This window comes from Lycium ferocissimum, chromosome 6 (genome assembly GCF_029784015.1).
Source record: "Lycium ferocissimum isolate CSIRO_LF1 chromosome 6, AGI_CSIRO_Lferr_CH_V1, whole genome shotgun sequence".
NCBI classification, from domain to species: Eukaryota; Viridiplantae; Streptophyta; class Magnoliopsida; order Solanales; family Solanaceae; genus Lycium; species Lycium ferocissimum.
The window spans coordinates 67,177,930-67,188,752 of NC_081347.1; the positions used below are offsets into that span (position 1 = coordinate 67,177,930).

Genomic DNA, 10,823 nt, shown 5'->3' on the forward strand with positions numbered 1-10,823 from the left:
TTTTGAAGTTGTTATCCATGTAGTCAAACACCTACAGTTTTGAAACACAAAAAATAGAATTAGAATTGTTAATTACTTGACACAAGCAATATGAAGTAACAAAAACATATTGAAAACAAAACGCCTACTTCTTTCTTGAAAATCTGAATCTCTTCCCTTATCAGTTTAAACTCATTTGTTCCGGGTCCTGTAGGTGCATCTGGTTTCCTTGTCCCTTTTATCTGAGATTCCTTCCGTGATGGTTGTTTCTTGGAAGGAGAAACAGAAACGGGAAACTGTGTCCGTTTCTTGCATCACGGGGAATCGGGAGTGGCACTTTTGTTGTTTTGCCTTTGGACGGATGCGGTGGTGTGGTACTAAAATCATCGTAATCATCGTCTACCAAATCGGCACCATGTACACCATCAATCCCATGTTTGACGTACGGTATATCATGTGCAACGAGGAGGCAAATTAATAGTTTCCAACTCATGGGGTGTTGGCACAACTTCCTCAAATCTACAAGGCCTGTGAACAACAAAATATAGAAACTACATTACCATATATATCTACATTGGTAACATACTAAAATATGAGGAAAATATAGTCAAAATATATTGATCACAAATGACTTACTTCATCAATATAGTCAAAATATAATCAAAATATACCATGAAAAACAAACATATTAAAACAGTTAAATGGTAAAGGACACAAACAAATATAACCATTCGTTTTGTTAAAAAGCTCAAGTTTCTGGAGGTTTTTGTCGTCTCCCGAACATGCCATCCATCAATCTCTTGAATTTTGGTTTTCCTTCCGTAGTCCGCCTTGAGTTCAAAATTCTAGGAAATAAATTCCCGTCTTAACCGCAATGGTGGACGGGACTTTTGAGCAACATTCATACAACCGGACTTGCATAAGTGGCAACCCATGAATCCTATAATATCTCTTAAAACCGGCATATTTCTGCCCAATGCTTACAACCAACTCTCTAAACGAATCTTTACCCCCAAGGATACTCATTATATCTCCCGTCCTCTATAACATCAAAATGGATCCTTGGTATTTTTGTTGAGTTTGGCTCACCACAATATACCCACGTATTTATGAAGTACAATATTGCCATCTTGACGTCATCCCCTTTATCATCCCAAAGCTGTCTTGTTGAAACGCTCAATAAGCTCGTGTCTTTTAGCGGCGGTTGGTTCTCCTCATTTCTACCAAAATATTCAACCATAAGCCTATTCGGTTTTGAGTTATCATAAACAAAATTGTTTTCATCGGAGACACAATCTAGCCCGATGATCGGTGCAAATTCTCTAAGGTCGAAACGCGAACTTTACCATTTATTTCAAATGTAAAGCACCTATATATATCTTGTCCACTAAGTTCTTTGACCATAAAGCACCAAAAAATGTAGATATTTACCAAAACTTGTACATCAGTCGTTAGTTTGCATTACGAGATATTTACCAAAACAAGAATTCCTAAACATATCCATCGTACCGGGTGCATTAGTTTGCCTCTAATATCTTGCATTACATTAACATTCGTGTATCTACACATAGATGGTGCCACAGCAGGGTGCTTGGTAACCAAAAATTTAGATACCTGAAACAACATGCCAAAAAACACGTATGATTGACAAAAAACAGTGAACACAATCAGGTAAAAAAGAGATCAACCAAAAATATATACAAATATAAAACAAAACAGTGATTGACAATGAAAAAATATAATGTAATTCAACAATAAATATATATGAATATACTGAAAATATAATGACATATATTGACTGAATATGTAAATTACAGATCTGTAATAACTGTCAACAAAATATACACAAATATACTTAAAAATCTTAAAAATTACAGTTATGGTGAAGAACAATAAACACGAATTAACTGAAGAAACATGTGAAAAAAAATAACAATAGAAAATATACTTAAAATGCACATAAAATATAGATCTGGTTAATTCACAGATCTATAATAACTGAACTAAAAAAAACAAACGAACTAAATATACTGAAAATACAACATAAATATACCTCTGCATCATCATCATCATCATCCACATTATGTTTGGCTTTAGCAATTTTTTTGCCCTTAACATTAGCAACATTGTCACCAGCCTTTCTCTTCTTTTGTTTCTCCATTTGAGAAACCTTTTTCACTTTTTCTTATTGTTTACTCTTCGAATCAACATAATCAGCAGAACGCCTATGATCGTTAATTCTTTTTGAACGATTCTTAGCATAAGAGCCTGCAATGGCAGTTTCATGTTGAGAAATACCCAAAGAAAAATTAGGAATTTCAAATTCAGATTCTATACCTCTATTTCTCATCGGAGTAGAAGCTTTCTTAGCCATTTCACTTGAATCTAAGAAAAAACAACCAAGAACAAACACTGATAATTAATTATTTAGAGTTGCATTCCTGATTCAAATGAAAAAAAAAACAAAAAAACAAAAAAATCCCGAAAATCTAGGTTAAATACACGGTGAAAATTAAAAATCAGTATAGAATGTTACCTTTTTTAGGAATTAGATTTGAATCATGAGTGAAATTAATGAGTAGTTAATTACAGACAAAAAAAGGAAGTTGAAGAATTGTAAAATTAATTTGAAGTTGGAGGAAATTAAGGGATATTGTGAATAATGGCGTGTATTTAGGGGGATAGGAGAGAGAGACGTTTTTTGTTGGCTTAAATTTAGGGGTGTGGGAAGTTATCAGATGAGTGGTAAAAAAATAGTAGCTATATCAAGTAAATATGTTATATTTTAGCTACTAAATATAATTATTGAAAAGTTTAGTTATGTTCCATAAATAGGTAATAATGGAACCTATGCCAAGTAAATTTTACTAAGAAAATCATATGTTCTTTTATGTCAATGCATCAAACTTGCATCTGGACCAATAGGAGGTGGCCCAAGTCTGAATTATTTTAAAGGAACGGACCAAGTTTTATTGGGCAATTTTCATGATTGGCCTTCGTTGGGGATGGTCTTTAATTTTTATGCCTCAAATTGTTGGTCTTTAGTTTTTGTCTTTCGCCTAAATACCCTGAGGTTTTGGGTTCGAATCCCGGCTTAGTTATAAAAATAAAACAAATTCTTAAGGCAAGGCTTTGCAAAAAATCTACCTTATGCGGCAGACTTTGCTTAATAAGGCAAATTTTTAGTTATGCCTTAAGGAAAAGTCTACATTATGCGGCAGACTTTGCCTTAAGGCATAACTAAAAGTTTGTCGGAGACGGCAGACTTTGCCTTATAAGGTAGACTTTTAGTTATGCTGCAGACTTTTTGCAAAGCCTTGCCTTGCGAATTTTTTTTTTTTTGACTGAGTGGGAGGTCGAACCCAGAACCTATTTTCGGCCACCTTTTTAAGCGAAGGGCAAAAATTAAAGACCAGCAATTTAAGGGGCAAAATTAAAGACCACCCCAAAATTAAAGGACAATCCGCACAAAAAAATGAATTTTCTTCAAGCCTAAAATTGGGCCCCCAGATCAGTACCAAATTTCACGATAAAAGATGAGAAAATGATATTAAACATGTGGAAAAAACTAAAAACATAGTTCCAGAGAAAAAGTTGTAATTCCTTTCCCTTATTCACTCAATTAAGCTTCTAGTAAGCTCATATCAGTTATACATGCAACCGATGAGTAGGAATAGCCATTAAATGTTGAGCTCTAGCGGTAACTAAACCGAATTTCTCAGTCATATCGATATCATTTGACATTATATCATTTGGTAGCTTCCAGTCAAAACAATGAACCAATTGTGCTAGCACCAATTGAACGATTGTGAGACCTAATTGTAATCCAGGGCAACTTCTTCTTCCAGAGCCAAACGGTAAAAGTTGAAAATCACGTCCACGAAGATCAATATTGCTACCAACAAACCTTTCTGGGACGAACTTCTCGGGTTGGGCCAAACACGGATCTCTTGGGTGCCCAAATATTTACTAAAATTCTTGAACCTTTAGGTATAGCAAAGTCATTAATTGTGCAATCTTCAATGGATTCATGAGGAATCAATAGTGGTGTAATGGGGTGAAGCCTAAAACCTTCTTTAATGACCATGTCTAAGTACTCTAATTTTTCCAAATCTGACTCTTCCACCATTCTATTTTTTCCAACTATTAGTTCCAACTCATTTTGTAGTTTTTTCATTACTTTAGGGTGCCTTAGAAGTTCAGAAAAAACCCAATCAATTGCGGTTGATGAGGTGTCCATTGAAGCTATTAGCATGTCCTGCATAGAGAGTTTTTTTTTCAATTGCTAAAGTGGTCAACAATATTCACATGTTTAAGTATACATAGAATTTGTAATCTTGAAAATAAAATAGAATACGTACTATAACATGTAAAAGTGACAAGATGATATAAAATTACTTATACTAATGGTATATATAATTGAAAGTCTGAATAGATAAGAAACAATAAAGAAATGAAGTCCCTAAACTAGGAATAAGCTCTTTTTTTTTTTTTTTTTTTTTTTGGCTAAAATTTTCAATTGAGAAATTTTCTGAGTCTATGAACCCAAGCCTCAAATATAGCTAGTGGTCTCAACATCTTTTTCAGATTTTGCCAACTCTCTTCTAAAAGTCAAACTAGAATGATAATAAATATACATGTAAAAGTCTTTTTTTTCACTATAAAGTCACGCCAAAATATTTATAACTAGCTCTACATAAAAAATGATATTTGTAATTTTGAAAATCAAACAAATTATCTGCTACTGTAGGAAAATGACCTACTACTAAAAAATATGTGCACTATCGGTGGATATTAGTTTAACTCAACTAAAATTAACTTGCAATTCTATTCATGTTATGATGAATAAAACGTTACCAGCAAAATAGCTTTGACGTGGCGACGATCAAACTCGAATTCAGCTTCGCCAGATTGCATAATATTCATCATAGTATCAACAATATCCTTAGTTTCCTTTTGTTCATTTGAATCTTGAACATGTTCATCAATAACTCTCTCAAAAAAATCATCAAAAACCTTTGCTAATTCCTTCAGACGACGATTGAATCCACCAAATCAAACTTATCAAGAAAGGAAAAACTACTTCAATATTTGGTGTTGCAGTTATAATCAAAGTCTCTTGAATCACATCTTTAAAACCTCTTTCATCAAATTCATCTTCCATATATTTTTTCCCAAATATCATTAAACAAGCCATGTTAGCACCTAATGAGCTAAGTTTAGCACTAATATCAACTTCCACACCACTAGAAGCTGCCCGATTGATAAAAGTCACAAAATTTGTAACTTCTTGTTTTCTCATGGCTTGAAAAGAATTGATCTTGAGAGTACTGAGCAACTCTAACGTGCACAATTTTCGCATGTTCCGCCAATAAGATCCATATTTTCCAAAACACAAATTTCTCTGATCGTACGCGATTAATTGAGCAGCCCTATTATTTGGCCGACTTGCAAAAACAAGATCATGATTTTTCAAGAATTGTTCAGCAGCATGAGGAGATGAAGCAACAATTACCGGAACTAAACCAAATCTCATGCTCATTATGGGACCATGTTTTTTGGCTATTTTATGAAGATCTTGGTGGACATTTTTGCCAATCATATGAAGATTTCCTATTATTGGAAGCCCTTTTGGGCCAGGAGGAAGTTTTTTCTTCTTTTTCATGAATTTTTTATGTAATTCTTGAAGAACATATAGCACTGCAATTACTGCAAGAACTTGTAAGAATATTGAAGCCATGGATAGCAATTGATGTATTTTAATTTGCTTTCTAACTTGCTAATAATATAAAGAAGTTAAGAGTAGGGGTTGAAAGAAATTAAATGAATTTATGGGGACTTATGTTGTAACCAATGTTTTAAAAGGCGAGGGCGTAAGGCGGGGCGTTTTACGTGCGCTCTCGGTGGGCGTAAGCCCGGGGCACGGGGCGTAAGCCCCATGGGGTTTTAATTTTTAGTATTTTATAAAATGATATAATTATAATAAATACTTTTAAATAGGTGAAATAGCGTAAAAATTGAAGAAAACTATAAATAAGTGATATATATATATATATATATATATATATATATATATATATAGTTCTAATTAGTTTTTTTTTTGGGGGTGGAGCATATATATATATATATATATATATATATATATATATATATATATATATATTGCTCCGTCCCTCACAAAAAAATTAATTAGAACGATACATTATCGCTACTTACGGTACAAGTATTGCTCGTTACTTTTTTGAGATAGTAGAAGGCAAAGATAAATAATTGAAAAAGAATATATATTAGGCATTCAGCAATAAAAAAAGGTCTTGACTTTTAAATTTAATGCTTCGGTTCCTTTTTTAAAACATTTGAGTAATTACATTTTGACTTTTGATAATTTGAGCATTATATTGAGGACTTATTTAACAAATTTCGTTTTAGTTTGAAAAAGTTTTACTACGCAGCAAAAAAAAAAAGCAACGGGTGTACGCCACGAATTCTGCGTACGCGCTAGGGACTTTATTTGCCCATCATCCGGGGCATTTTTATACGTCCAGCCTTGAAATTTAGCCATTATTTTGGCAAAAATCTTTTAAAACATTGGTTGTAACACTGACCATATTAATTTTGGGTCCATCTCGATTTCACCGAATGACAGAAGGACAATATAAGAAAAGACAAAAAGGAAAATACGAAATAAAAATAATATGTGAGAGGAGAAGATAACTTTTTTTAGAGGAGAAGATAACTTTTTTAAAAGAAGAAGATAATTACAAAAAGAAAAAAGAAAAAAAAAAGAGAATGGCTAAAGGACAAAAATCTTACACAGAAAGGAGAGAAGAGCGTCCAATATATTTTTAGAGTATTTGAAATTAAGCAAATACTAATAGCTTAGTTCACATATTGTGTTATCGTTCAATAGTTGATCAAATATATCCTTAATTTAACTTAAACCCTCAATTAATCTGGATTAATAAGCAAAAAGAAAATACAAAATTGAATAAATATGTACTGCGTTGTTACTATTGCCTTAGCACGTACAAATTTAACGTTTCGTATTTTATATTTATCAAAATCAGTAACACATGTCATGGCACATGTCACATCCCACTCCAATCGTCAACAAGCCTAAGCACAGTGCCAATTTTGTCAAAGATGCATAGTCAAACCTCTCTATCAGTATCATTAGTCCAAAAATTTTCAGCTGTAATAGAGAATTGATATTATACATCTATAAGAACGTTAACATTTAAATAATACTTCAATGTTATAGGTAAAAAAGATATATAAAATTTAATTTTTATTTTTAATTGTCAAATTTTAAAGCTAATCACACTTTGTATATACGAAGGAAAATCATTTAATGATGAAAATATATATATTCATGTGATATTTTTTTGTCATAAATAGTGTATTAAATGATCAAATATTTGATCAGAATCTCTACACTTATTATTGGTAATTATAGATATTCTATTTTTATAAAGATGATTAATTATTATATTACCAAAAAAAGAAGATATGTGTTATATGAGGGGGTAATTTTATAAAGAATGTACTGTATAAAGTTGAATGTTGTTGTTATAGGTGAAATGCTGTTATAGAGAAGTAAAATATAACATAAAAAATTGATTCCGAAAAAACTTAACTGTTATTGAGAAGTGTTATTATATGCGGGTCTTAAGTTATAGAAAGGTTTGACTGTACCATCATCTAATGCTTTTTAGCCATCATTTACTTTTTGTCAAAGATGGAAGTCTAGTTTGGCTTGATTTATTTATATCCTTAATCGGTTAGAAATTATTTTTTCTTATAGGAGTTAGATATTTGAGATTGTCATGTTAAATTTTAAATAAAACAATCGGAAACTTGGTTTTGACTAGTCAAATTTCTGATGCGTATATCAAAAGTTTGCTTGCACAATCAATATGTCAAACTTCAAGAAATTTCAGAAATCTTTTAGCAAAAGTAACATATTAAAATTTCAGATAAAATTTGCAACTTCAATTCCGTATATCTAAAGTTATTTTTTGGGTTGACTAGATTTATGAAAAAAATATTTATTGAGCTTCGTTCATGGTTTAAATTTGAATCTCTAAATCGGCTATTTGTACACTTGTCCCTATACTCTCTTCTTAAGTCTATTTAATAAGAATTTAAGTTTATCGAATCAATAGACTGTGGTTATTGATAATAAAAAATCAGGAAAAAGAAAGACGGAGAAAGAGAGAGAGAGTGAATTATGTGACCGAGTTAGGTAGGTCGGTCATGTATTCTTACTTCTCCATTTTGTCAAAAGAGTACTTAAATATCTTTTACTAAAAGTCAGTTTGGATGAACTTATAACTTATATCTTATTGTTATTATTTTGACTTGAAAGTAAGTATTTAAAAATATTTTTTAATTTTATCCAAACACTATAAAAATGTGTAAAAATTAGTTTGGCTTACAAGCATAAAAAATAAGCCAATCCAAACAGACTCTAAGTCACTAGTGGAAGAAAAATGAAAAGCTAACAAAATAGACATTTTCAAGATGCAGTATAAATCAAAACTGTATAACATCTAGGGGTGTCAAAAAAATATGAAAAACTGACCGAACCTAACCGTACCGAATCGATTTATCAGGTTTTTTTAATAAAACTGTGGATTTTATTTAAGCTTATAACCGTCCTGAAAATTAGAGTGGTCTTTTTATGTAATAATAAAACCCGAAAAAATCCCAAACCGAACCGAATAGCCTTACATGTATGAAGTATATTTTATATGTATTAATTAATATGTTAAATTTAGCATGTAAATATATTTTATAAATTATGTTCCAAATATAAAAAAAAAAAAAAATTAGGTCACTGGACTTTGGGCCTTTAATTGATTGAATTAACTTATATGATATATTTAAGAGTCGAAATTATATAGCAGTACCAGAAATAAGTAGTTCACTGAAAGTTGTTATAGTCCCAAAAGTCAGGCCTGTGCAAATTGTTTGTTTGTCGTTATTGTTGTGGTGCTAATTGATCGTTAACATTTCAGTAGAAGAAAAAGAACAACGAAAGGAGCTTTCCCCTCTATGCACTTGCTTGAGTTGATTCTTTGAATAATAAACAAATATTTTAATAGTGGTGTATTTTAAGGCGACACTTTAAAAGTAAAATTATCGAAAATTAACCGAACCGTACCGGTACCAAGAAGAAACCGATATGATTGGGATGGTTTTGAAAAATCTAATTTTGGTTACACATTGTAAAATATCCAAAAAATTGAGATGGTATATTTTTTTTAAAATAGCCGGCCGAACCATCCCATTGACACCCCCTAAATTCACATCCAAGAATAGATCAAATTTGACCAAACCCATCGACAGACACCTGTGGTCGTCTACTTCTTTCACTTGAGCACATCAAGTGACCCTTGTTCAATTTAAACACTTCAGGTGGGTCGTTCCTATTCCACTTAGACACTTTTTGCACCGTTATCGGAGCAAAACCAACACGAAAAGGCGCCGCCACCATTGCACATCCAACCCAAAAGCCCCAATTTTTAATGGTCAAAACTCTCGAATTTACAAATTAGTGAATTTACAATGAAAATGAGTTGACACAATTTAATTGAGTTGGCACAATTTAAATGGCACAATTTGATTAATTGGCCACTTAATCCACGTGGGAGACGGCTGGGTTGGTTTTGCTCGATAGCGGTGCAAAAAAAGTGTCTAAGTGAAATAGAAATGGCCCACACGGAAGTGTAAATGGAGCAAAGGGTCACTTTTAAGAATTAAAGTGAAAGAGATGGACGGCCATAGAGTGTTTGTCGATGGGTTTGGCCATCAAATTTTAAATGATTTCCGTGTGGTTAACCATGGCCCTGCCACCTTTTGATTGGGATACATAACTCTCCTTTGATCTTGAATCGACGGCCCAGATGATCACGTCGCCATAACCAAATCTGTCATTATCAACACGTCAACTAAATAGATACTTAAATTAATGGCCCAAATCATTCAATAAATTTTTACTTAATAATGTTGCATGTTTCGATTCCCATTGATCGATATGCTATCCGACGACCATCGTACCATTAAAAATATGTTAATTATATATTAAGACTTTATTTATTTGCACTTAATGAAAGTCTTAATATTAATCATTCAGATATAAGTTTTTAAGTGTGTTTGTTTTTTAGATCTGAATCATAATCATTCAAATTTTAATCATTAAATGTGTTTATTTTTAAAATTTTACAACCAATAGATCTTCTGTAAAGATGAATTCCTCCGCCACAAGTCCATCCACTTCCACCGCCAAACATTTGCCCCGTTGTTGCCCACCATTGTCAACTACTACAGCTCATAAACACCATGTTCCACCACAACCATCACCTTCGTTAATCACCACATATAATTTATCCTCACCATTAGCCATTTTTTACTATCATCAATGCTAACCATCTTTACTGCAACAATCACTAATCACTACCGACATTAATCACCACATTGTAAGTCACCAACTACCAATAGCAATCATGCGCACCACCATTAGATATCACTATATTATCGGTTACAACTATGAATTGCCACTATCAACAGCCTTTATTAACCAATATTGTCAACCACCATCATCACTAACTACTATGTACCCATAAGAACCACCCTTAGTTATTTGTAACCACCATCCAACCACTATATAATTTTTTAAAAGTATCTTATTGATATAGAATTATTAAATATTATTATAGAAATTTTATATTTATTATTATTTTTTAAATAAAGACAAGTTTTATATATTTAGATGTTGAGAAAATAAATAATCTTAATTATTTAGTATTCATATCTTAATGCAACACCTTAATATTTAGATC

At 31.9% G+C, this 10,823-nt stretch overlaps 1 long non-coding RNA gene and 1 pseudogene across 1 annotated transcript; both read right to left on the reverse strand.

The window, feature by feature from the left end:
• Positions 1-331: 331 nt before the first annotated feature.
• On the reverse strand, positions 332-2,441 carry LOC132060138 (uncharacterized). Its single transcript, XR_009415889.1, has 3 exons — positions 2,317-2,441; positions 1,531-2,247; positions 332-507 (listed from the first exon to the last, which is right to left on the reverse strand). It is a non-coding gene; the product is annotated as an uncharacterized LOC132060138 (long non-coding RNA).
• Positions 2,442-3,478: 1,037 nt separating this feature from the next.
• LOC132060136 (cytochrome P450 71AU50-like) lies at positions 3,479-5,804 on the reverse strand (annotated as a pseudogene).
• Between the last annotated feature and the right edge of the window lie 5,019 nt (positions 5,805-10,823).